General features: G+C 35.9%; 1 protein-coding gene and 1 long non-coding RNA gene across 14 annotated transcripts in view; both read left to right on the top strand.

Moving 5' to 3' along the window:
* The window catches only part of RBMS3 (RNA binding motif single stranded interacting protein 3), a 1,328,331-nt gene that overhangs the window by 375,862 nt on the left and 927,945 nt on the right, over window positions 1–24,524 (top strand). The window lies entirely within an intron of this gene.
* Window positions 16,342–17,760, top strand: LOC119865361. Its single transcript, XR_005376926.1, has 3 exons — window positions 16,342–16,425; window positions 16,999–17,078; window positions 17,585–17,760. It is a non-coding gene; the product is annotated as an uncharacterized LOC119865361 (long non-coding RNA).

Here is a 24,524-nt window from a genome sequence, read left to right as displayed (position 1 = left end):
GAAAAATGATTGTACACACAATGAAAAGCTCTAGTACCTTAGGCTGCAATGAACCCAGTTGGCTCATATAGTTATTACATAAAAGGTATTGTTGGGACACCTGGGTGGCTCAGCCGTTGAGTGCCTGCCTTTGGCCTAGGTCATGATCCTGGAGTTCCAGAATTGAGTTCCACATTGGGCTCCTTGCATGGAGCCTGCTTCTCTCTCTGCCTGTGTGTCTCTGCCTCTCTCTCTCTCTCTCTCTCTCTGTGTCTCTCATAAATAAATAAATAAATAAATAAATAAATAAATAAATAAATAAATAAATAAATAAAATCTTTAAGAAAAAAAGCATTGTTAACACAATGGCCTCCAGATATTAAAAAGTTTTTCATTGATTTCATCTAGGAAATTATGATAATACCTGTTTTGAAATAATGTTTTAGTAAGAAATATTTTATAAATTTCAGCCTTTATCATATCATTATGAAGTAGTTACCATTTAAAAAATAAAATTCTCAAAACTTCCCTTGATGGAATATGATTAGGAGATTAGCTTTTACAGTGTAAAAAGCAAACCTGACTTCTCATTTCGATAATATGGCTCCTATTCCTCATGAAATATAACTGTAAACTCTGGAAATAATACAAGAGACAGCCAAAGGAGAGTCTGAAAAGTAGAAAGAAAACAAACTGGTTAGGAACTATAGGGCTAGAAGAATAATATAGCAGTGGGACATCTTATGGCCATTCACTCAATAACAGAAGACACCCCAGGTTTTATGTTTTCTCTTCCCCAAGCTAGCCATGACAACAAGTGCCCAGTCCAGGATTCTTCTTCTCCATGAGCTGGAAAATGCCTTTCCCAACCTAAAGTAACTGGGCAGCCAGGTTTCACTGCTGGGGGATACCTGTTACAAGTATGTACCTTGGGAATCATTCTTAGTCCTGTCAAAGCTAGAAAATTCCTCCTTGTGCTTAGAGACGTTGGACAGACAGTTGACACTGATGCCAGCTGACATCAGGGATGTGCAGCCTGGGATAGGTTTTGTTTCTCTCTTTCACCACCTCTAGGATTTCTGACCTGAGGAGGCACCTTTTGCACCTCAGGCTGAATCATCAGGGATCACTGAGAGCCCCAACAGTATCCAATCAGACTAAAAGAGAATTAAAGAGCCTCAGAAAATGATATTGTCATTGGATTCACAGTCCACAAAAATAGTCCTGGACCTGTGTGCTAAGCGTACCAAAAAAAAAATAATAATAATTAATTAAATTAAATAGGACTTAAGAGCCTGTCTACATTAATGCCAAAATATTCAAGGTATAATAGAAAATAATCTGGCATCTAGTAATTTCAACATGAATGAGAAAAGACAATCAATTCATGCAATACCAATATGAATTAGATGTTGGATTTATCTAGCAAGGATTTGAAAGCAGCCATGACAAAAATGCTTCAACCAGGAATTACAAATATCCGGGAAACACGGTGTCCATCGAAAGATGAATGGATAAAGAAGATGTGGTTTATGTATACAATGGAATATTACTCAGCCATTAGAAATGACAAATACCCACCATTTGCTTCAATGTGGATGGAACTGGAGGGTGTTATGCTGAGTGAAATAAGTCAATCGGAGAAGGACAAACATTATATGGTCTCATTCATTTAGGGAATATAAATAATAGTGAAAGGGAATAGAAGGGAAGGGAGAAGAAACGGGTAGGAAATATCAGAAAGGTAGACAGAACATGAAGACTCCTAACACTGGGCAACAAACTAGGGGTGGTGGAAGGGGAGGAGGGTGGGGGGTGGGGGGTGAATGGGTGATGGGCACTGGGGAGGGGGCACTTGATGGGATGAGCACTGGGTGTTATTCTGTATGTCGGCAAATTGAACACCAATAAAAATAAATTTATTATTAAAAAAAAAACAAATATCCGGGAAACAAATAATAGAAAAACAGGGGAAAAAAAACAACTATAGAAGAATCCCATCTAGGGCAGCCCTGGTGGCGCAGTGGTTTAGTGATGCCTGCAGCCTGGGGTGTGATCCTGGAGACCTGGGATCGAGTCCTACATCAGGCTCCCTGCATGGAAACTGCTTCTCCCTCTGCCTGTGTCTCTGCCTCTCTCTCTCTCTCTGTGTCTCTCATGAATAAAGAAATAAAATCTTAAAAAAAAAACCCATCTAGAAATGGAAGTTGTTAAAAAAATAATTAACCGACTGGAAAATAAGAGCTGAAAAATAGGATAACAGATTAAAAACTCAAAACATGGGCTCATGAACAGAGAGGAGATGATGAATGAGTGAGTGACCATGAGGACAAATGATAAAATTTACTCACTCTGAACAATAGAGAGAAATGGACTGGGAAAAAATGAACAGAATCTCAGGAAACTGTAGGGTAATTAAAAACAGATTTAACCTTTATGGTGATGTTCTAGTAGGAGAGGAGAAAGAGGCTGATGCTGAAAGAGTATTTGAAGAAATGAGGGCTAAAAACTTTCCAGATTTGCACAGAAGCATATAGATTCAAGAAGTTGTATAAACCCAGCAGGGTAGATGAACTTGAAGAAATTCATACCAAGACACATAATTATGAAACTTCTAAATACAAAGAAAATCTTGAGAGCAGTAGGAGAGAAACAACATATTACCTGTAAGAATAGAACAGTTCAGATGACAGCAGGGTTCTCATTTGAAACCATGGAGACCAGAAGGACACGACTGAATTTTTCAAGTGCTGAAAGTAATGAACTGTCTACTGCAAATTCTATAGCCAGTGAAACTATCCTTTGGGAAGAAGAGGAGATGGATACATTCTAAATGAAGGAAAATTCAAAGGATTTTAAACTAGGAGACCTACCCTTCAAGAATGACAGGGGGTCCTGGGTGTTTCAGTTGGTTAAGTCTGACTCTTGATTTTGGCTCAGGTCCTGATCTCAGCATCCTGAGATTCAGCTCTGCTTGGGTTCTGCCCTCAGCAAGAAGTTGGCTTGAAGATCCTCTCCTTCTCCCTCTCCCTCTGCCTCTTCCTCTGCTTATGTGTTCTCCCTCTAAAATAAATAAATAAATAAATAAATAAATAAATAAATAAATAAATAAATAAATAAATCTTTTAAAAAACATGTCAATACCAGTAGATTATGATTTTATTTTTTTATAATTTTTTAAATTTTTATTTATTTATGATAGTCACAGAGAGAGAGAGAGAGAGAGAGAGAGAGAGGCAGAGACATAGGCAGAGGGAAAAGCAAGCTCCAAGCACCGGGAGCCCGACATGGGACTCGATCCCGGGTCTCCAGGATCGTGCCCTGGGCCAAAGGCAGGTGCTAAACCGCTGCGCCACCCAGGAATCCCAGATTATGATTTTATATATGTATGCATATATGCATGCATGCTTGCATACATGTATGTATGTATGTATATTCTAGAGAAACCACTAAGAAACTGTACAAAGTGATACATACAACAACACTATGAATGGATGAGTAAATGAATGAATGAATGAAAGAATGTTCAGGCAACCCACAAAAAGTAAAAAAAAAAAAAAACAATCCAATGGTTACAAACCATATGATTGCATTTATATAACATTCCTGAAATGATAAAGTTATAGAGATGAAAAGCAGATGAATAGTTCCAGGGTTTAGAAATTAGAATATCAGTATAGAGAGAGGGGGTGTGCTTATGAAAGGGCAACACAAAGGATCCTCATGGTGATAGAACAGGGATCTCTGTGTATAATTTGTTATAGGAATTTATAATAACTTCTAAGGTATAAGCTGAGATTTAAAAAATATGTATATACACATATAAAGCACATAACTCTTGAGAAAATGCTTTATACAGGATCTACTTCTTAAAATAATGTATGGATTATCTTCAGAAATTATTTTAATTGTTAGAAAAACAAGTTTTAATGGACACCATATCCATTAAGATGCCATTTATGTCATGTTTAGGTAATTTTATACATTTTTGTGGATAGAGACATAAGTGATTAGAGGATAGAGATGTATATATTAGTAAGATATGCACCAGTTTGGGTATAATGCCTACTTTAAGGAATTGAAATTTTATATATATATATACACACACACACACACACACACACACACACACATATAGGATAATTGGAAAAGATTGGTATGGTAAAGCCTTAGTTGTATTTGTGATTTTTTTTTTCCTTTACAAAAAATAAAGCTGAAAGAAGAAATACTAAAATGCTATTAGTTAGGTCTCATACATGCTCTGTTATATATACTTCCAGAAATATTTCAAAATTAAAAATGCTTTCAAGGAACACAAATGAATAAATTTGATAAATTACAATGTTCTTGTAATCTTGGTTAGATAGTGTACATAATGGAACCATTTGGGTTTTTAAAAGTGACTTTAGTTTAAAAACAAACTTTATTTCTCCTACATGAAATAATTGCAATGAGAAAGCATTTCAACTAGAGCTACATGAAACACCTTGGGGGAATAACATTTTTTTTTCCTATATTATAATGGGATTAGATTAGTTAGAACAAAATTAATTCTAAAGAAATGTGACACTAAGGAACTTGAATCAATCCCTTATTTAGTGTGCACATTCAGCTTTTAAGTAGGATTTGAAGCAAATTATAAATTGAACAAAACAATCCACAAAATAGTGCAATTCAGGATAAAAAGCAAGTAAATGTGTAATGGAAACAAAGAGATTAAGTACAAGAAGCACCACAAATCTGAAAAAAGTAATTACTTTTATTGAGTACTATATTTGAATCTAAGTCTCTGGATGGCTGAGCTAAAAATCTATTAGATTGTGTAGTTTTTGTTGCCAAATGAGATTAGATGACTACATTGTTCATACAATTTATCCTTGAAATTTAACTCATTTGGGGTTCATAGTGTACCAAGTAGTAGTTCTAGCTCCAAGTATTTCCCTCTTTTGTCTTTCCTAAATCAGACTTACTTTGCTCCAAGGCACCCACTGACAATCTGGTAGGAAAGTCAGTCTTAGCCATTTTGGAGGTTCCCTTCCAGGCTATACACGATTTTACGTCTTCTGGCCTCTTGAGTTGGGAAGGGGCCAGGTGTTTCATCAGTGGTGTTTACCAGATTTATCATAAAATTCTTGTCCTTTGGAGCTTGGAAGTCCCATCCTGTTTCCTGAGCTCTGCTGCTCCGTTGAGCCCCGAGGTCCCTCTCACGCTGCACCCTCCAGTCTTGAGCCCTGAGTCTGCAGCCATTTCCACGCTCTCTGCCCTAAGTTCAAGGAGACATTTATCCCACTTTCCTTAGACTCATGCCCTCAGCTGAGCTGTTACCCTGCACTGTTCGCTGCATCTCCCTGCATGTCCCCCTCCTCCGCAAGCAAGGGGTATCCTCACACATGGGCCTTGGGCAGTCTATATATCTTTGCTGGAATGAGAGTGGAGAAAGGAAATTCTAGCAACTTCTTCTCTCTTAGTATGCGTACAAAAATCATTTTCCAAACCAAGATTTAGGAGAGGAAAGAAACTATCTTATTGCAGCTGTCTGAAATCCTCCACTAATGCAACTGGTTACAGTTCCATAAAAAGAAGACAACCAGTTTTGCAGTGATCCGTGGACAAACACATCACAAACTTATATGTGGAAACTAAAATGAAGCATTATTAAGGATAGTTGACTGGATTGCTTTTTAACTTTTATAGTTTTAAGAAATGTAAAAACAAATCTTTTCCTGTCAACATGTAGGAGGAACGACAGGCAGGAGGAAGACATACTCGTTAACGAGGGACTGTGAGACTAAATTAATTTGAATTCTGAAGTGGATATATGAGAGTACTTTATAAGAAAAATGAGGACGTTCTGTATTGACAGGTAGAAAGTGATAAAGAGCAAGCTAAAAGAAGAAGGGGAAGAGGAAAACATAGGCATAAGATTCTAACTCTGATTTTACACGTGAAGTGGGGAAAGTAATGCAAGGAGAGCATAGACAGAACTATCAAGAGCATAAGTGTTTCTAAGAAGGATTCTTTTGAATGGAATTGGAGACTTCTAATAAAGTTGTACTTTTGCCTCGGTAGGAAAGTATTCCTTTGTTTCAGAAGGCAGCTAAGAGAATCTTCATCCAAGGAAGGGGTAACTTCACACTAACAGAACGATTTCCTCAAAACTGATTTTTTGCATGTCCATATATATAGTTAAGTGAAAACAAACATTTAAGCAAAATAATTTAGTGATTGGACTTGTCTACAAAGAGAAAAAAGAATCAATTCAGGTGTAAAAATAAGATGAAATCAGAAAGGGAGACTAACTGTAAGAGATTCTTAATCATAGGAAAGAAACTGAGTGTCCCTGGAGGGGAAGAGCAGGGGGGATTGGATAACTGGGTGATAGGCATTAAGGAGGGCAGGTGATTTGATGAGCACTGGGTGTTACGTAAGACTGATGAATCACTGAACTTTACCTCTGAAACCAATTATAAATTATATGTTAATTAATTGAATTTTAAATTTAAAAAAATATTGATTCCAGGAGCTGCCCCAGCATTTGGCTCTCATACTCCAGATCTATACAATATGCCTCTCCTTTGATGATAACTTCACCGAGACATCTGTTCTGTGAACCCAAAGAAGCTTGACTTTGCCTTAATATAAAGCAAGTTTGGTCAAAATGATTTTATCTATCTATAGTTGTTATCTATATGATTCACCATACTTTTTACTGTTTTTGAAAATGTACCCCTAAAATGTAAGAGTTGCAATCATTAAAGATACTTTAAAAGAAAAAAAAAAACCAATCAGTTCAGAACATCAGCCATTGTCTATATCAGAAGTTACTATTGATGAACCTTTTTTGTGAGTGGCCAGGTAGTAAATACTTCAGTTTTGCCAGTCACAGGGTCTCTGTCTCAACTACGGTGCCATTTTAGGCCAAAAGCAGCCTAGAAAAATCCATAAAGAGAAACATGTGGCTGTTTTCCATTCATACAAGCAAATGCTGGTTTTGGCCCATGGACCAGTAGTAGTAGGCTAACATCTGAACTGAAATGTCATGGAGCCTGGGAGATTGGCTAATGATTATTGCTTTGGAAGCAGTTTACCAGGGTTACCAGGGATGCTATATGAAAAAGACATAGGTTCAGAAGCTCAGGAAGTATAAGTTGTTGGTGAATTCACATTTGTAAACAAAAAACAGATACTATGTTTTGCCTATATGCTTATGCATATATGTCTATATGCTTCTAAACAAGTACAGTTCTTCAATAATGCAAATGCCTTATCTAGGCCTGTACTTTTAAAAAACTGAAGTGCTTAATGGTATGTACTTTTCCCACTGTGTACAGGTATGGTTTTATTTTATTTTATTTTACTTTTTTATTTATTTATGATAGTCACACACAGAGAGAGAGAGAGAGAGAGAGAGAGAGAGAGGCAGAGACATAGGCAGAGGGAGAAGCAGGCTCCATGCACCGGGAGCCCGACGTGGGATTCGATCCCGGGTCTCCAGGATCACGCCCTGGGCCAAAGGCAGGCGCCAAACCGCTGCGCCACCCAGGGATCCCCAGGGATGGTTTTAATTTCACATAAAAAACAACACCTCTGGGTATCCCTGGGTGGGTCAGTGGTTTAGCGCCTGCCTTTGGCCCAGGGCGCGATCCTGGAGTCCCCGGATCGAGTCCCGTGTTGGGCTCCCGGCATGGAGCCTGCTTCTCCCTCCTCCTGTGTCTCTGCCTCTCTGTCTCTTTCTCTGTGTCTATCATGAATAAATAAATAAATCTTTTTAAAAAATTTATAAACAACACCTCTTTTACTTGTTTCTTGTTATTTTCAGCTCTCAAATACTAAAATGTACTATATTCATTTTTCCTCTTCATAAAAAAATCACATTCATTAAAAGACACAATGAAAACTGAATTGGGAAAGAGAGGAAATAAATAGTCTCAAAAGTAGAATTAATCAAGGAGTTCAATGCACAAGAGTGTGGAACTGCCTAAGAGTCATAATTTTAAATGAAAAAATGTATATGTGCCCGTATGCATTTATTTAATGATTTATTAAAGCCCTACTGTGTACAAGAGTAAGTGATAACCACTGAAAAGGGCTTACCAAATATAAAGATAAGTCAGGATTCTTTCCTTTGAAGGGGAACACAACTGCATTGCTTATAGTTGAAACTGATAGATGTAAAGCAACATTTTGAAACTTAGTTTCTCTTCATATAAATGCTGGGCATTCAGCTGTTGACCTAGGGGAGTTTAGCCTAAAATAATTCAGCCAAGCCTCTTTTTTTCTGGAAGTATTCAAGGATGAGCATCTTTTCTAATTCCAGTGAAACCTGTTGGTGAATATTACACTAAATTCCCCCAATTCTCTTTCTCCCCATTTTTCTCCTCCATCATATTTATTTTTAAATTATTTGTTTATTTACTTATTCATGAGAGACACACAGAGAGAGAGAGAGGCAGAGACATAGGCAGAGGGAGAAGCAGGCTCCCTGTGGGGAGCTTGATGTGGGACTAGATCCCAGGATCCTGGGATCATGCCCTGAGCCAAAGGCAGATGCTCAACCATTGAGCCACCCAGGTGCCTATTTTTTTAATTGTTAGAGGTTTTATTTATTTATTGACAGAGAGAGAGAACAAGCAGGGGGAGTAGCGGGCAGAGGGAGAGGGAGAGCAGGCTTCCCATGGAGTGGGTCCAGGGATCATGACCTGAGCAGGAGGGAGATGTTTAACCAAACTTAACCAACTAAGATACCCAGACACCCTCACCACCATTTTTAATAGCTAACACCATTCTGCTACAGTTCAGCCATATACTCAGTCTTATTCATGCTATATTTTTATTTTTTCCCCACCAAAACAGATAGCAGTGGGAATCATGATCAAAAGAAATGTATCAATCTTCCATAGCTTAATAAGTGTTTTGGAGTGGGGAGAGTAGAATAGTTAATTGATTCTATTAGATAGAGTATTTGACAACCTTAACAGTATGGAGACTCCAAATCTACCCATTTTTTTACTTTTAAATATTTATTAGGGGTCAGAGAATGGGTATCATAGAAGAATTATAGCCACTTGTCTTGGGTTCTTCATGTATGGCTTTAAAGAAATAAAAACTTCAAAGATAAATTTTCTGCTTTTTTCATTATCACAGAATGTGTCAAATTGATGTACTCCCCCCACTTCTAATGTGAGGACCAGAGATGAGGTGCTAATTAGGGTTGGGGTGAAAGTGAGTGATGGTATATGTTATGGGTTGAATTGTATCCTATAAAAAGATGCATTGAAGTTCTAACCCCCAGGACTTCAGAATGTGGCCCTATTTGGAAATAGGGTCTTTACAGAGATCATTTAAAATGAAGTCATTAAGATGGGACCTAATCCAATTTGACTGGTGCCCTTATGAAAAGGGGAAATTTGGACACAGAAATAGACCTGCACAGAGGGAAGACTATGTGAAGAGACTCAGGGTGAATGCCACGTGAAGATGAAAACAGAGATCAGACTGGGATGCTAAGTCTACAAGCCAAGGAATGCCAGGGATTTGCTGGCAAACCTAGATGCTAGGAGGAGACGTGGCAGGGATTCCACCTCCCAGCCCTTGGAAGTACTATCTGTACATGCCAGCACCTTGATCTAGGGCTTCTAGCCTGCAGAACTGGGTGACAATAAGATTCTGTTGGTTAAGCCACTCAACTTGTGGCACTTTGTTATGGCAGCCTTTGGAGACTAATACAACACAGGAATGTGGAAATGAGAGAGAGATCAAAGATAACGTACAAGCCAAGGATATGTTTTATTACGTACAATTCACTACAATTTTAAAAGGTTATTATCTTAACAGGACCACTGAGTATGTTTCCCAATGAAAAGGGATCACTTAATATGTTGAAAACCTAGAGGAAGGAGTAAACCTTATTTTAGGATGACATCTGTCCATTTTCGTCTTGGCAGAGATGAACACTATCCTATCTGGTACTTGGTCATCAGTCCCTACAGATCACTCATTAGCTCTATACTCTTCTTCTAGCAAGACTTGTACAAGTCCAGATCCCTGACAATAACTTTCTCTTCTCTCTGGGTTGCAAGGAATAATTAATATGTTTTCAACCCACTTGGGGTTATGGGCTTTTGATTAGGCCTATCAAAAATCCTTCACTGCCTCCTTAAATTATGAAGATGTATGGGCATCATTTAACTGCCAAGGGGCAAACCTGGGACACTGTTTCAGGCTGTTGCCTAGACTCATTACCTGGACCTTTTAACTCTTACTGTTTTGTCACAAGGAGTGAGACTTTGTGTTTAGGGGTGGGACTCTATAATCTAACTGCTTTCTTGGTTTCTACTTGGTTATAAACCTATATGACTTTCCTAATTCTTTGTACTACCTTCTTCTTCTTGAAATTTGGGTACTTGACCAAGCCACTGAGGAGGTTTTTCAGGTTTTAGGGAACAGGGTCTTCTTGGGGGCACATTGACTGAGATCTTACTTTGTAGATTTCCCATTGACTCACTTCTTCAGCTCACTTGAGGGACATTTGCCCAGATGGTGAGTGAATAGTTTTGATCTTAAATGTGTCATCTACCAAAACTAATGCATATTTATCCTGATCAAGGCTGTTAAAATGCAAAATAAAATAATTTGACTTTTTATTCTTTGCACTGCGCTGTGCATTTTTCCTCTGAGACATGGATATAGAACATTAAAGCAGTTGTCTGTATACAGGGAGAGTTACTGGTTAACAAGAAATATAAGCAATGAAACACAATATTTTAAGCTCTACGGAAAGGTTGTCAGAGCAATTTGGACCTGTCATACTGCTTAGGACAACCAACATGTTACATAGTTACATAAAATATATTTAAAAATTCTTGGGAAAAAAAAAATTCTTGGGCAGCCGGGTGGCTCAGCCGTTTAGCGCCGACTTCAGCCCAGGGCATGATCCTGGAGACCCGGGATCAAGTCCCGCATCGGGCTCCCTGCGTGGAGCCTGCTTCTCCCTCTGCCTGTGTCTCTGCCTCTCTGTCTCTCTCTCTCTATGTCTCTCGTGAATAAATAAATAAAATCTTTTAAAAAATTCTTAAAAGCATTAACGAATTAAAGATACAGTGAGGACGTTCTAAACCAAAATCTTGGAGAGGACAAGAACTCAGATAGATTAGCTTAGCACATAAAGCTGCTTTGGCTAATGGGTTTTGTTTTATTTTGTTTAAATCCAAAAATGACCTGTCAAACTCAACTACTTTGGCAACCTCATGGGGTTAGGAGGGATCAAAAGTACATACCCATGGCCCAGCAAATGTAGAGACACCAGTAAAGCCACTTCCACTTCAAGCAGAGACCCCAAAAGCTATACCCTAGGATATGAGTAGACTTTGGAAATAAACTTGCAGCCTGGTTTTTACATTATCTAGTGATCCACTAGTGGAACACTTAACACCTTGCCAAAGCAAAACAAAATAGAACCTGTTTGGAGGGATTTGTCATCATCTCATGCCTCAAATTATTCCTATGAATAATTTTTTACAATAAAATGTCCAAGACACAGTCAAAGGTAATGAGACACTCAAAGGAATAAGACACCATGAATAATAACCAGCAGAAACTGCAGAGAATGGAAAGATTCACAAAGACTTTAGATATTTGAGACTGTCAGGCTCAGACTGCTTACTATGCTCAAAGAACAAAAGCCAAAGTTATAAATAAAACAGGAAATTGGAACTGTAGAAAATAAAATAGAAGATTTGAGTAGGTACCAAATGAAAATTTGAGGTCTGAAAAGCACAATAACTGAAATAATTCAGTGTGTACATTACATTAGATAGGATGTAGGAAAGTAGTGAATGAAAAAAATAGATCGGAAAAAGTAAAACAATTTTTTAAAGCATAGATTTCTATCCTTAAATGGTAGAAAATTATGGACAAGAGCATTAAAGGAATGATCAGATATGTCATACCTTTATTTGGAGTCCCAGAGAAATGAGTAATGCTCATGCAATGAAGCTATATTATAGGGCCCCAAAATATATTAAATATGTTTGGCAAAAAAGTAAATATAGACAAATTTATAATCATAGTGGGGGATTTTAACTACTTTCAGAAATCAGTAGAAATTTAAGTAATGATTATCAGTTTTTACCTAATGAATATAAAAATAATTTGTATCCAACAAATGCACAGTAATCATTCTCTGCACACATGGAACTTTTATGAAAAGTGACCATAAATGGATCAAACAGCAAGACTCATCAAATATCAAATTACAACAGTCATTCAGAGTATATTCTCTAATGACAATGGCATTTTTCTAGAAGTCAATAGCATGAAAAATTACAGGAAAATCCATATGTTTGAATTTTTTTTTTTTTAAAATCATGTTTCTTTATGACTTTTACATTTTTTTCTTTTCCTTTCCATTCTTTTTCCCCCAGATTTTCTAATTGTCTTTGGTTTTTGTTGATGTTTATAAAAAAAAAAAAAAAAGAAGAATGTGCCTTTAGTTAATCTGGAAACTTAATCATGTTTTATATTACTGAATTTCTCTATTCTCCCCAGATAATTGCTTCAAAAATATTGTGTCCTCCTTCTTTATCCAGGACTATATGTTCTCTAAGCCTTTTGCATAGCTGTCATCCTGAGAATTTCCTCAATTGTCCTACTGGGTTAGGCCTTTAACTTGGAATTTCTTTTTTAGTAGACATTTTTAGGATTTCCCTGTTATCTTTGATGTTTCAAGTTAATGAGAATTTTTTTATAATAAATTTATTTTTTATTGGTGTTCAGTTTGCCAACATACAGAATGACACCCAGTGCTCATCCGGTCAAGTGCCCCCCTCAGTGCCCGTCACCCATTCACCCCCCACCCCCCCCCGCCCTCCTCCCCTTCCACCACCCCTAGTTCGTTTCCCAGAGTTAGGAGTCTTTATGTTCTGTCTCCCTTTCTGATATTTCCTACCCATTTCTTCTCCCTTCCCTTCTATTCCCTTTCACTATTATTTATATTCCCCAAATGAATGAGAACATATAATGTTTGTCCTTCTCCGATTGACTTATTTCACTCAGCATAATACCCTCCAGTTCCATCCACGTTGAAGCAAATGGTGGGTATTTGTCATTTCTTTTTTTTTAGTAATAAATTTATTTTTTATTGGTGTTCAATTTGCCAACATTACAGAATGACACCCAGTGCTCATTCCGTCAAGTGCCCCCCTCAGTGCCCGTCACCCATTCACCCCCACCCCCCGCCCTCCTCCCCTTCCACCACCCCTAGTTCGTTTCCCAGAGTTAGGAGTCTTTATGTTCTGTCTCCCTTTCTGATATTTCCTACCCATTTCTTCTCCCTTCCCTTCTATTCCCTTTCACTATTATTTATATTCCCCAAATGAATGAGAACATATAATGTTTGTCCTTCTCCGATTGACTTATTTCACTCAGCATAATACCCTCCAGTTCCATCCACGTTGAAGCAAATGGTGGGTATTTGTCGTTTCTAATGGCTGAGTAATATTCCATTGTATACATAGACCACATCTTCTTTATCCATTCATCTTTCGATGGACACCGAGGCTCCTTCCACAGTTTGGCTATCGTGGACATTGCTGCTAGAAACATCGGGGTGCAGGTGTCCTGGTATTTCATTGCATCTGCATCTTTGGGGTAAATCCCCAACAGTGCAATTGCTGGGTCATAGGGCAGGTCTATTTTTAACTCTTTGAGGAACCTCCACACAGTTTTCCAGAGTGGCTGCACCAGTTCACATTCCCACCAACAGTGTAAGAGGGTTCCCCTTTCTCCGCATCCTCTCCAACATTTGTGGTTTCCTGCCTTGTTAATTTTCCCCATTCTCACTGGTGTGAGGTGGTGTCTCATTGTGGTTTTGATTTGTATTTCCCTGATGGCAAGTGATGCAGAGCATTTTCTCATGTGCATGTTGGCCATGTCTATGTCTTCCTCTGTGAGATTTCTGTTCATGTATTTTGCCCATTTCAAAGTTGGATTGTTTGTTTCTTTGCTGTTGAGTTTAAGAAGTTCTTTATAGATCTTGGAAACTAGCCCTTTATCTGATACGTCATTTGCAAATATCTTCTCCCATTCTGTAGGTTGTCTTTTAGTTTTGTTGACTGTATCCTTTGCTGTGCAAAAGCTTCTTATCTTGATGAAGTCCCAATAGTTCATTTTTGCTTTTTTTTCTTTTGCCTTCGTGGATGTATCTTGCAAGAAGTTACTGTGGCCGAGTTCAAAAAGGGTGTTGCCTGTGTTCTCCTCTAGGATTTTGATGGAATCTTGTCTCACATTTAGATCTTTCATCCATTTTGAGTTCTTTTTAAAGCGTAAGACATTGTTTTAATCATCCTCTTTGCAATTCTTAGATCATTTAAATCTAAAAATACATTTTCTTTTACACTTCAAAGACATTTTCTTTGTGATAATTTCATCTTGTTTATGTTTTGTTTTTCTATTCTTACTTGAATAACTTCCTGGTGGTATAATATTAGGCTCCTGATTATTTTGTCCATATCTCATGTATTTCACCTTTTGAATATGATAGTTAAAAGCAGGGGTCAATATTGATTTTAGGAGTAAAATCCAGTGGTTCATCACTTATATACAATACCCAGTGCTCCTCATAACAGGTGCCCTCCTTAATCCCTCACCCATCTAGCCCATCTCCCACCCACCTCCCTCCATCAACCCAGTTTGTTCTCTGTAATTAAGAGTCTGTCTTGCACTGTTGGTGGGAATGCAAACCAGTGCAGCCACTCTGGAAAATGGTATGGAGTTTCCTCAAAAATTTAAAAATAGAATTTCCCTACAATCCAGCAATTGCACTACTAGGTATTTACCCAAAGGATACAAAAATACAAATTCAAAGGGGTAAATGCACCCCAATGTTTACAGTACCACTATTAACAGTAACCAAACTATGGAAATAGCCCAAATGTCCACTGACTCATGAATGAATAAAGAGGATATGGTATATATATGTACCTTTTATATATCATAAAACAATAGGTAATTGTTTTCTTATCTGTAAATTGAAAATAATAGAAGCTAGCTTTTAGTAATGTAGAGGATTAAGTGAATTGATAACAGGAAGCCTGTTTATAATAATGCCTGGCATGTGTAGCATTTACCAATGTTAGCTCTTATTTCTCCTTTTTTTTTTTTTTTTTTTTCTTGAGAGAGAGAGAGAAAGTGCTCATGTGTGAGCAGGGGTGAAGTGGGCAGAGGGCAGAGGAAGACGAAGAGAGAGAACATAGGGCTCGATTACACATCCCTGAGATCATAACATGAACCAAAATCAAGAGTCAGACGCTTAACTGACTGAGCCATGCAGACGCCTCCCCCCTTATTTCTCCTATTTAATTATTTTCTGATGTAGTTATTTGAAGTTATCATTCAGCCACTCTATTGAATTTTTTTAAAATTGTTTTTTAATCTTGGAGAATTCTTTCATGGTCCCTGATTTTTGTTTTGTTTTCTTTTTTTGTTTGTTTTGTTTTGTTTTCTTGAATGTATAATGTCTTCTTAAATTTTAAGGAGCATACTGTATATTTTTTAAAAAGTTAATTTTAATTTCTTGTATTATTTGTTTACTTTGGGGACAATTTGGTCTTTCTCATTTGTTCAATTAGATTTTCGCACGTCTGATGATCGCTGCTTACTTTTTCATATTCAACACAGTGTAGGTGTTGTGGGTTTTGTTCAGTATTGAACAGTTTCATCTGTTTTACAATGGGCATCTTTCCAGTGTAGGCAGTCTAACTGAATTGATGCACAGTGTATATAAGAGGTCAGACTTGAATTCAGGATAAACACGATCCAAATGCCAGAAGAAGAGGGCTTTGTTTAAGATATCAACACTACTGATAGAAATCACACAGTTTCTTTAAGGAAGAACCTTCACCTTTTTCTCCTTAGGGATTAGAGTTGAGTTGTCTACTTTTATGTGTACTGAGGATTAAAGAAGGAGTAACTAGCACTGTTATTCCATAGTGAGGCCTTGTAAAATCTTCTTCCCTTTATTTTCACATTTTACTCTGGTTTTTCTTTTATCTTTCAGCTCAGAAATTATGGATCTTTGATCAGCAGAGTGGCTAATACCGTGACTGCAGAAATGTTTTTCATTGAAGGGGTTGGCAAACTATAGCCATGGGCCACCTGTCTGTTTTGGTGAAGTTTTTTTTTTTTTTTTTAAATTTTTTTTTATTTATTTATGATAGTTACAGAGAGAGAGAGAGGCAGAGACACAGGCAGAGGGAGAAGCAGGCTCCATGCACCGGGAGCCTGACGTGGGATTCGATCCCGGGTCTCCAGGATCGCGCCCTGGGCCAAAGGCAGGCGCTAAACCACTGCGCCACCCAGGGATCCCTGTTTTGGTGAAGTTTTATTGGAAAACAACTGCATTCATCCTTTTAGATATGATTGATGGGTGTTTTGTGCTACAACAGCAAAGTTGAGTATTTATGACAGACTGTATGGTCCTTCAAGACTGAAATATTTACTCTCTGACCCTTTTCTAGAGAAGGGTTATCAGCTTATCCCTACTTCACTGTGTCATGTATTTTGTAATTTTCTGAAGTTTGTTAACATCTTTTGCCTGATGATGATTCCCATTTTTTATAAGTTCGTTTTTTCTTATATGTTTATGCTTTTATCTCAATGTATTTACTGAGGGACATGAGATATATGTAGGCCTTCAGTCTTCCATTTTGGACTTGAAGCTTCTTTCATTTTAAATTCATGGAGTTCACATTGAGTCCATTATTTTTAATCATTTCCACCTTCTAATTCTATAACCTTTAATTGAATCATATCTTGTTTCTCTCTTCTTATTTGTTGTTTTTCAAAGTTTTTGGCTTGCTTTTTTCTCTGCTTTTACTAATACCCCCCTTATTTTCATCATTCTCTCCTTTAGAGCCATGAGTTTCCCTGATTATAGATTCATTAGTTTCTAGATTGCTTACATCCATTGTTTTCAGATAACTGACAATTTGAAGCATTCTAACACTTTTGCTATAAAATTAGGAGAAAAGAAATTCAGTCTACATGTACTTTTATCTTCTGGAGGATGTGGAGGTTTCATCAAGTAACTTACTGTTTTTAAGGTAAATCATTTAATCCTGACAGTCATATAGTTAGCAGTTTAAGAAGTAACCTACTATTGGATCAAAGTCAAATTTGTGAAGTTTTCTTTCTCTAGACAAGTAGTTTTAATGTTTGAGATTCAAATATCAGTTAACTTTGTTCTTATCTATTATGGAAATAAAAAATCTCTGGTTGAGCTTACATTGAATGCATTGGCTAAGTGAGATTTCAGAATTGGTAGTAGATTTCAGTGTAACTTTTTTGTTTTTTATTACTGTCTCTGGATAATTAGGAGCTTCTGTACTCACTACCTTCATATGGATGGGGTAAAGATGAATGAGACAGATGTATATAACATGCTTCTAGGATGGCAAGAGGATGTCCTATATTAATATAGACCTCTTTTAAGAGAAAACCATTGTTCCCTGCTTCATTCAACTTGATTATGTAAATGGGGGTGGGGGTCATTTTCTCCTTACTGTTCTTCAGGTCTCATTGGGACTCACAACATATTCACATTTTGCAGTTTGAGAACACCTGAATTCACTGATGCTTGTACCAGAGCTTTGAGAGTAGAACTGTTGCAATTCAGGTGACAAGCTGTGAAGAATCCATAGTTGACTTGGGATGCACGAAAGCCAGAAATAAACTTGATGTCATGATGGCAATCACTGAAATTTAATCAAAATGTATATAAATTAGTCATTTCTTATAATAAACACATACTCAAATATATATATATATGGCAAATATCTGATTTGAATTATATATATATATTATATATATTATATATAGTTATCCATTCCTAAGAGAATTAAATGAGAATAAATGAGAAATGGAAAACTGGTTTACCAGAACTATCCTTGTTATTATAATTTAGGTTTGAAGTTTTTGCAATGATTGAAGTCCTACACTATTCCACTGCACCTCTTGTAAGATGTACTCAATGATGTATCTTTCAATCTTAATTTGAATAACTGTAGTTTTCTTTCACTTGGAAGGATTTTTGTATGAGTCTGTTCACATACTGTATATGTGGGCAGATATAGTTAACTCCATTGCTGAGAAACTAGAGGTAAAAAAAAAGTTTTAATCATTTGGTCACCATGTAGATATTTACATAATTTAATCACACAAACTAATTAAATGTCAGGCCATTTGTAATACAGAAATCAAGCTATGACCATAGGTCATCAGATGTAGTAATTAGATATGCATGTATAATCGAGTTAGAATCATATTGAGAAAAAAAGCAACATCAAGACAGGTCATTTCTTTGTTCCTAATTACTTTTTTATAGTTTTGAGTTGATTTATTGGCACCATTAAGAGCTGCACAAATGTGTAAATGTGTGTGTATGTATCTCTGTGTGTGAGTGTTTTTTAATTGGGTTTATTATATGTCAAGTCACAGTTTTCAAATGAATCTTTTTGATGTTTGTGGGAGAGTTAGTTAAGAAATTAATGAGAAGGGTAAACAAATAGCATATTTTAAGCCTATGCTGAGCATACTGCTTTTTGATTCTGCTACAGCTCAAGTGAGCCAGGAATTTTAATTTTCATATATTGCCCAGAATTGAACAAAATATAAGAAGAAAGCTCAGCAAATAATAATACAAAACTTTTCCTTTATTTCATTAATTTACTTTTTATTAAGTTAACTTTCAATAAAAACACATTATGTATCGAATTCTTTTGGGGTCAAGAATAGATGTAAACATAACATTAATAGATAAGCTAATGTTATTTGTTTTATAAGATCAGGCAAAAATATGACAATAGTTTATTAATATTAATTATTCATTCTAAGCAAACACAAGATATAATTAGTAGCAAGTTAGTTTTTAGAAACCTTATAAAATAGAATGAGATACAATTATTTTTATTTTTAAATCACAATACTTCTTTTTGACTTATTGAAGGATTTGCTTTGGTTTAATTTAGAGAATTTTGCTTTAGCTTGTTGTTGTTTAATAATGTGTGTGAATGAAAACAGCCACAGGTAATGGAGCTCTCAGGAAAACAGCTGACTTCAATAAGATGGTAGAGTTCTGTAACAGTAGGGGACCATTATTAAAGTGGTTTTGAGGGACAAGGATGACACCTTCATTTTAAGCTTTCCACAGTAAGTAAGAGAGAGCCTTCCTTCATCATGGGAGATGGATTTGACTGGCAGGCATTTTATAACCAAATCTACATTTTAGCAATGTGTATCATAAAGATTTTCTAAGCAATTTAGACAGATTATGTTTTTAAAAGCCTGAAAAAAAGTCAAATATGGGTAATGGGGTTTTGAAAGCAAATATCTGATTTGAATTAATGATTAAAGAACAAAGAAATATCTAACATATCTGTACATTTAATTCTATATAAACAAAGGAAACATCACATATCAGAACTTCAAATAAGATGGAAGCACCCAAGAACAGCAAAGAAATTTAAAGAAATATTGTGAATAAAGGGCAGCAAATGAATAATCCTAATGAATATTTAAACATACTTTAAAACTATAATATTTAAAATAATTTATACTCATGCATGGATAAATGATGCAGCGTTATGGATGGAGTAGAATAGAATTTCTAAGAATAGATCCAAATATTTCTGGGAATTTAGTATACATTAAGGTCACATTTTAGATTACTGAGAAACAAATTTTTAAATGAATTCTTTTGGTAAAATTTACTAGACACCTGGAGAAAGAAAGAAGATGAACATCTTTTTAAAACCTTATGCTAAAATAATTTTGGGATCAGCATCTTATGTATAAACTATAAAATTCTAGAATAAAAAATATCAGTGTATATGAGATTCCTTCTAAGAACGACAAAGTCAGAGAGCCATAAAACAAAGGAATAAATGGACTAGAATTAATTTAAGTTTATACATATATATTTATATTTATACATGAAATTTACATTAATGTCTTGTAATGATCAGTTAGATTCCTTGTCCCTATATTCCTATCAACTTTGAAGCAGTCATCGTGAAATGCCGTCTCCCTTCTTCAGTCCTGCCTTTGGCTCTGGGACTACTCCTGACTTATTTGAGGGCATATAAAGAATTGTGTACATACGACTCTACACCTTATCTCCAAGCAAGACTTTTAGTTCTGTATTGAATTCTTTTGCTGGTTCCAGGAAGAGTTGGGCTCAATTTGGTGACCAATACTTGTTCTTCTCTAGATATTTTTTATTTTTTATGATAGAGATGTGCCTTGAAGTTTTTCTTTATGTTCAGATTTGAAGGACAGCCCCAGGTGTCTCTTGCAAAAAATTAGTGTGTGTGTGTGTGTGTGTGTGTGTGTTTTGTAAACCAAATCAAATTAGTTCTTTAAGGATCCTAAAGGCTAGCAGCTGGACAGAAAACAGATAACCACTAGTCATGACCAAAATAGTATTTACAGAGATGCAAAGAAGGCATCTTCATTGAGAAAAATCTTGAGATGATTGTTGTTCTGCTATTCTGGATCCCTATACAGAGACAGATCTACATTCTGTGGGAACTGAAGCTTATACCACTTGAGGGTCCCACTTTCAGAAAAAACATTTTAAATTGCATATACAAGTTAAGGTAAAAGGGTGAATATCCTTCCAAGTAAAGGACCCTAAAGTTGGAGGTTTGTTACCTTTATGCCAAATTTACCTGTGCTCCTATGATAATTATTATCTGATTCACTATATGACATTCATCTGACTCTTAATCATACTTGGCCTAATTTTATTATTTTACTTTCCATGCCTAGGATTTAAGTTCCTGAAGAACATTTTCCAAAATTCAATTTTTTTTTTTTTACTATGCCTTTGCCCTCCTCTGTCTCCTGCCCCTTGGTGCTCATCCTGAATCAAATATCTGATGCATAGAGTGCATAATAAATAGCTCAATAGCTATTTATGGAATGATTTTTTGAATAAACAGTGGATGAATAACCATTTCCTTTGAAATGGACATTTTTCCTTTGAAATAGGGTAAATAATACCTAAATAGGCTAAATATTTCTAAAGATGTTTTAAGCCTAATTGGACATTTTTGATTCATCAGGACTGGATGGCATCAATTCAAGAGTTTATTAATATAAAGAATCATTATTATTTTCAGAATGGGTTAATTCTTAATACAATTGACATTTGAAGATCTGCTAGAGAACAACTGAATGGATTCAACAAAACAACCCAACACACAAAAACATTGTCTTCCTCCTCAGTCCAGCTAATGCCAGGTTTATCCCATCACCTCTGTGTGCCCTCACTTTAATGATCACAGTGATTGTGTCATTACTGATGAATTTTCACACCATCCTTTTCATCTCAGATGTAAATGTAGATGTGGGTGCGCTTCTCCAGCTTTCTTCATCTGTTTTTGCCTTCTTTCTTATTAAAAAATTACCCATGTGGAAAATTAAAAAGAAAGCAAAACTAACTCTAGAATCACAACTCACAAGCACTGCAATGATTCATAATTTTTATAACTATTAACGGTGCACTCCTTATGGGTGGTAGCATAGATAAAATGGGCTATTGGTAAAGTAGGAGCTCCACTTTCATCCTTCTCTTACACTTAAGAAGTAATAAGGGAAAATGACACTGGAAACAGCCTTAAATTAATCTTAATTTTTTTTCAAGAAAATTATTAGCAAGTGTTCGTCTTTTTTTTTTTTTCTGGTAGCAAAGCAAATTGCTTTTAACATTGTGATGCATTCTTTAATGAAATCAGAAAGATACAAACTTGGAATTATGACTTCTTTGCCATGAACATGTTGGAAGTTATTGTCTTTTTATTATCATTGCCCAATTAAATTCCACTGGCATTTAAGACAGCACAAATGAAGGGAACCATAATGAGGATGAATATACTGCAAAGGGGGATAGTGACCTTATGTTAATATATATTCAATTGAATAATTGAAATAAGAAACCTTATCAGCAAGTTTCAGGGGATAATGTCAAGGACCCCACCTTCTGCTACCCATTTAGAAATAGTGGCCAAATTCATATTCTAAAACTCTTTCATCCAAATAAACCCAGTTCCAGTCCCAATACCTCACTTGCCGTATTTCTGACTAGAGACAAAGTTACTAAATGTTCTTTATTGACTAAGTGAGGAATAAAAATTGGCTGATATATTCCATATCAGTTTCTGTTTTCTGATTTTAAATAAGGTTATACACGTCCTGAAATCAGAGATCTAAGTAAAATTTGAGTGAAGAAAAATTTGTCATTAGAGGTAGATCTAAAAGGGAGCCAGGATGAAGTTCATGTACTGATAAGACCATGAGTTAGAATGGCATTCAGAGCATGGACTGTGAGACCATGCTGCCCAGGCATAAGTCCTGGTTCCACCAATCACTTGCCATGTGACACTGGACAAGTCTCTCAGTCTCTCTCTCCCTCACCTTCACTTTCCCTGCTGTAAGATGACAGCAAGATTGGATTTATCATAAGTATTATTTCATAATTTTTATCATGATGGTTAAATGAGTTAATGACTACAAAGTGCTTAGAATAATGTCTGGTATGTAGATAATTGATATATAAGCTCCTAAAACACTGTTTTAGGATAAAATAGAGGAAAGGTGAATTTTCAGCTAGTTTTGAGGCAACATTGTGTTTCCATTTGTGAACTTCATTTCAGACTTCTAGAAAAAGTGCCAATATGAACAATAAGAAAGAGAGAAATTTAATATATCATCAGAATAAAAGGTATGAATTTAGCTTCAGGTCCAGCAGATTCTAGATGTCAAACCTATCATACTCCCTTTGTGATAGCCACCAAGATACATTTGATTAGTTAATATGCCAGTGTAAGAAAGCTTTTGGATTCTTCTCTAGTTGACATCCGAGGCATGGGAGTATGTAAATATTCAGAGATGTGATGCCCTTCAAAGTGCCTCTATTAATCTACTTTTTCTAATAAATAAATGGACTGTAGATATTTCCTTACTACTCTCTCAACTCCACTGAGCTCCAGTGCCTTTCAACATTGGTTAGATAATAAAGCTGAAATATCTCATTGAGTTCACTTGTACCCAAAGGAAGCAAGTCTTAAGCATATAAGAGAGGGAGGGCAGAGAAAAATCTATGATGGTGAGGATTATGTCTATTTTCCCATAGGTGTTCTCTGTGCTTAGAACATTGCCTGGCATATACATTAATAGGCTTTCAATATGCTTTGTTTTGTTTTGAATTTGAATAAATGTATGGAGGAAAAGATGGATAAATATTTCAATCAAAAGAAGAATATGTTGTATATATTTCCAGATGTGTATAGACATGAAGACAAAAACCTGGTTTATGGTCCTTGAAGTTTTATAGCTAAAAAATTCTAACTATAAAAACTCCAGCATTTCACTAAGTCTGTGTGTCAGTTTGAGGAGAGTTGATATATTTACTGTGTTGAATCTTCTCATCCATTAACATGATATGACTCTCCAATTATTTAGAGTTTAAAATTTCTTCATCAGCATTGTGTAGTTTTTAGTATACAAACACTGTACATATTTGGTTAGAATCTTAGTGTTTTTTTTGAGTGATTGTAAATGATAATATATTTTAAGTCCAATGTCTATGTGTTCACTGTTAGCATATAGGAACACAATTGATTTGTGTATGTTTTTCTTATATCCTGAGATTTTGCTGAATACACTTGTTTTAGACATTTTTGCAGATTCCTTGGGATTTTTCTATGTAAACAGTCATGTTATATGGAGATGAAGATAATTTTATTTTTTTGTTTCTTTGTTTTTAAAGATTTATTTATTTATTTGAGAAAGAGAGAGTGAGCAAGTGGAGGGAAGGGCAGATGGAAAGACTCTTCAAGCGACTCCCCATTGAGCATGGAACCTGACACAGGGCTCAGTCTCACAACTCATGATATCATGACCTGAGCTGAAACCAAGAGTTGGAAGCTCAAATGACTGAGCCATCCAGGCACCCCGTTTTCATTTCTGACCTATGTGCTTATTATTCCTTTTTCTTGACTTTATCAGTTAAGGAAGTTTCCTTCTATTCTTCTGTTTCTGAGATTTAATCATAAATGTATGCTGAATTTTATCAAAAGCTTTTTCTGCATTGATTGATTTGATCATATGATTTTTCTTTTTTAGCCTATTAATATGGTGGATTATGTTGATTTATTTCAAATATCAAACCAACTGTGTTTCCCTAGAATAAGCCCCACTTGGTAATGTTGTATAATTCTGTTCACACGTTGCTAAATTCTATTTGCCAACATTTTGTTAAGGATTTTTGACTATATTAGTGAAGGATATTATTACATCATTTCTCTTTTTTGTTTTAATTTTATATTTTCTATCTAGTTTTGTATCAGGGTAATACTAGCTTCATAAAATCCCTCCTCTTCCATTTTCTGGAAGATATTGTAAAGAATTATTGATTCATTCTTCTTTAAAATCTTGGTAGAATTTCCAGTGAAACCACCTGGGCCTGGAGATTTTGAGAGGTATGAGTT

Source organism: Canis lupus, chromosome 23 (genome assembly GCF_011100685.1).
Source record: "Canis lupus familiaris isolate Mischka breed German Shepherd chromosome 23, alternate assembly UU_Cfam_GSD_1.0, whole genome shotgun sequence".
Taxonomy (NCBI): Eukaryota; Metazoa; Chordata; class Mammalia; order Carnivora; family Canidae; genus Canis; species Canis lupus.
This window is presented reverse-complemented; position numbering and strand designations above follow the sequence as displayed.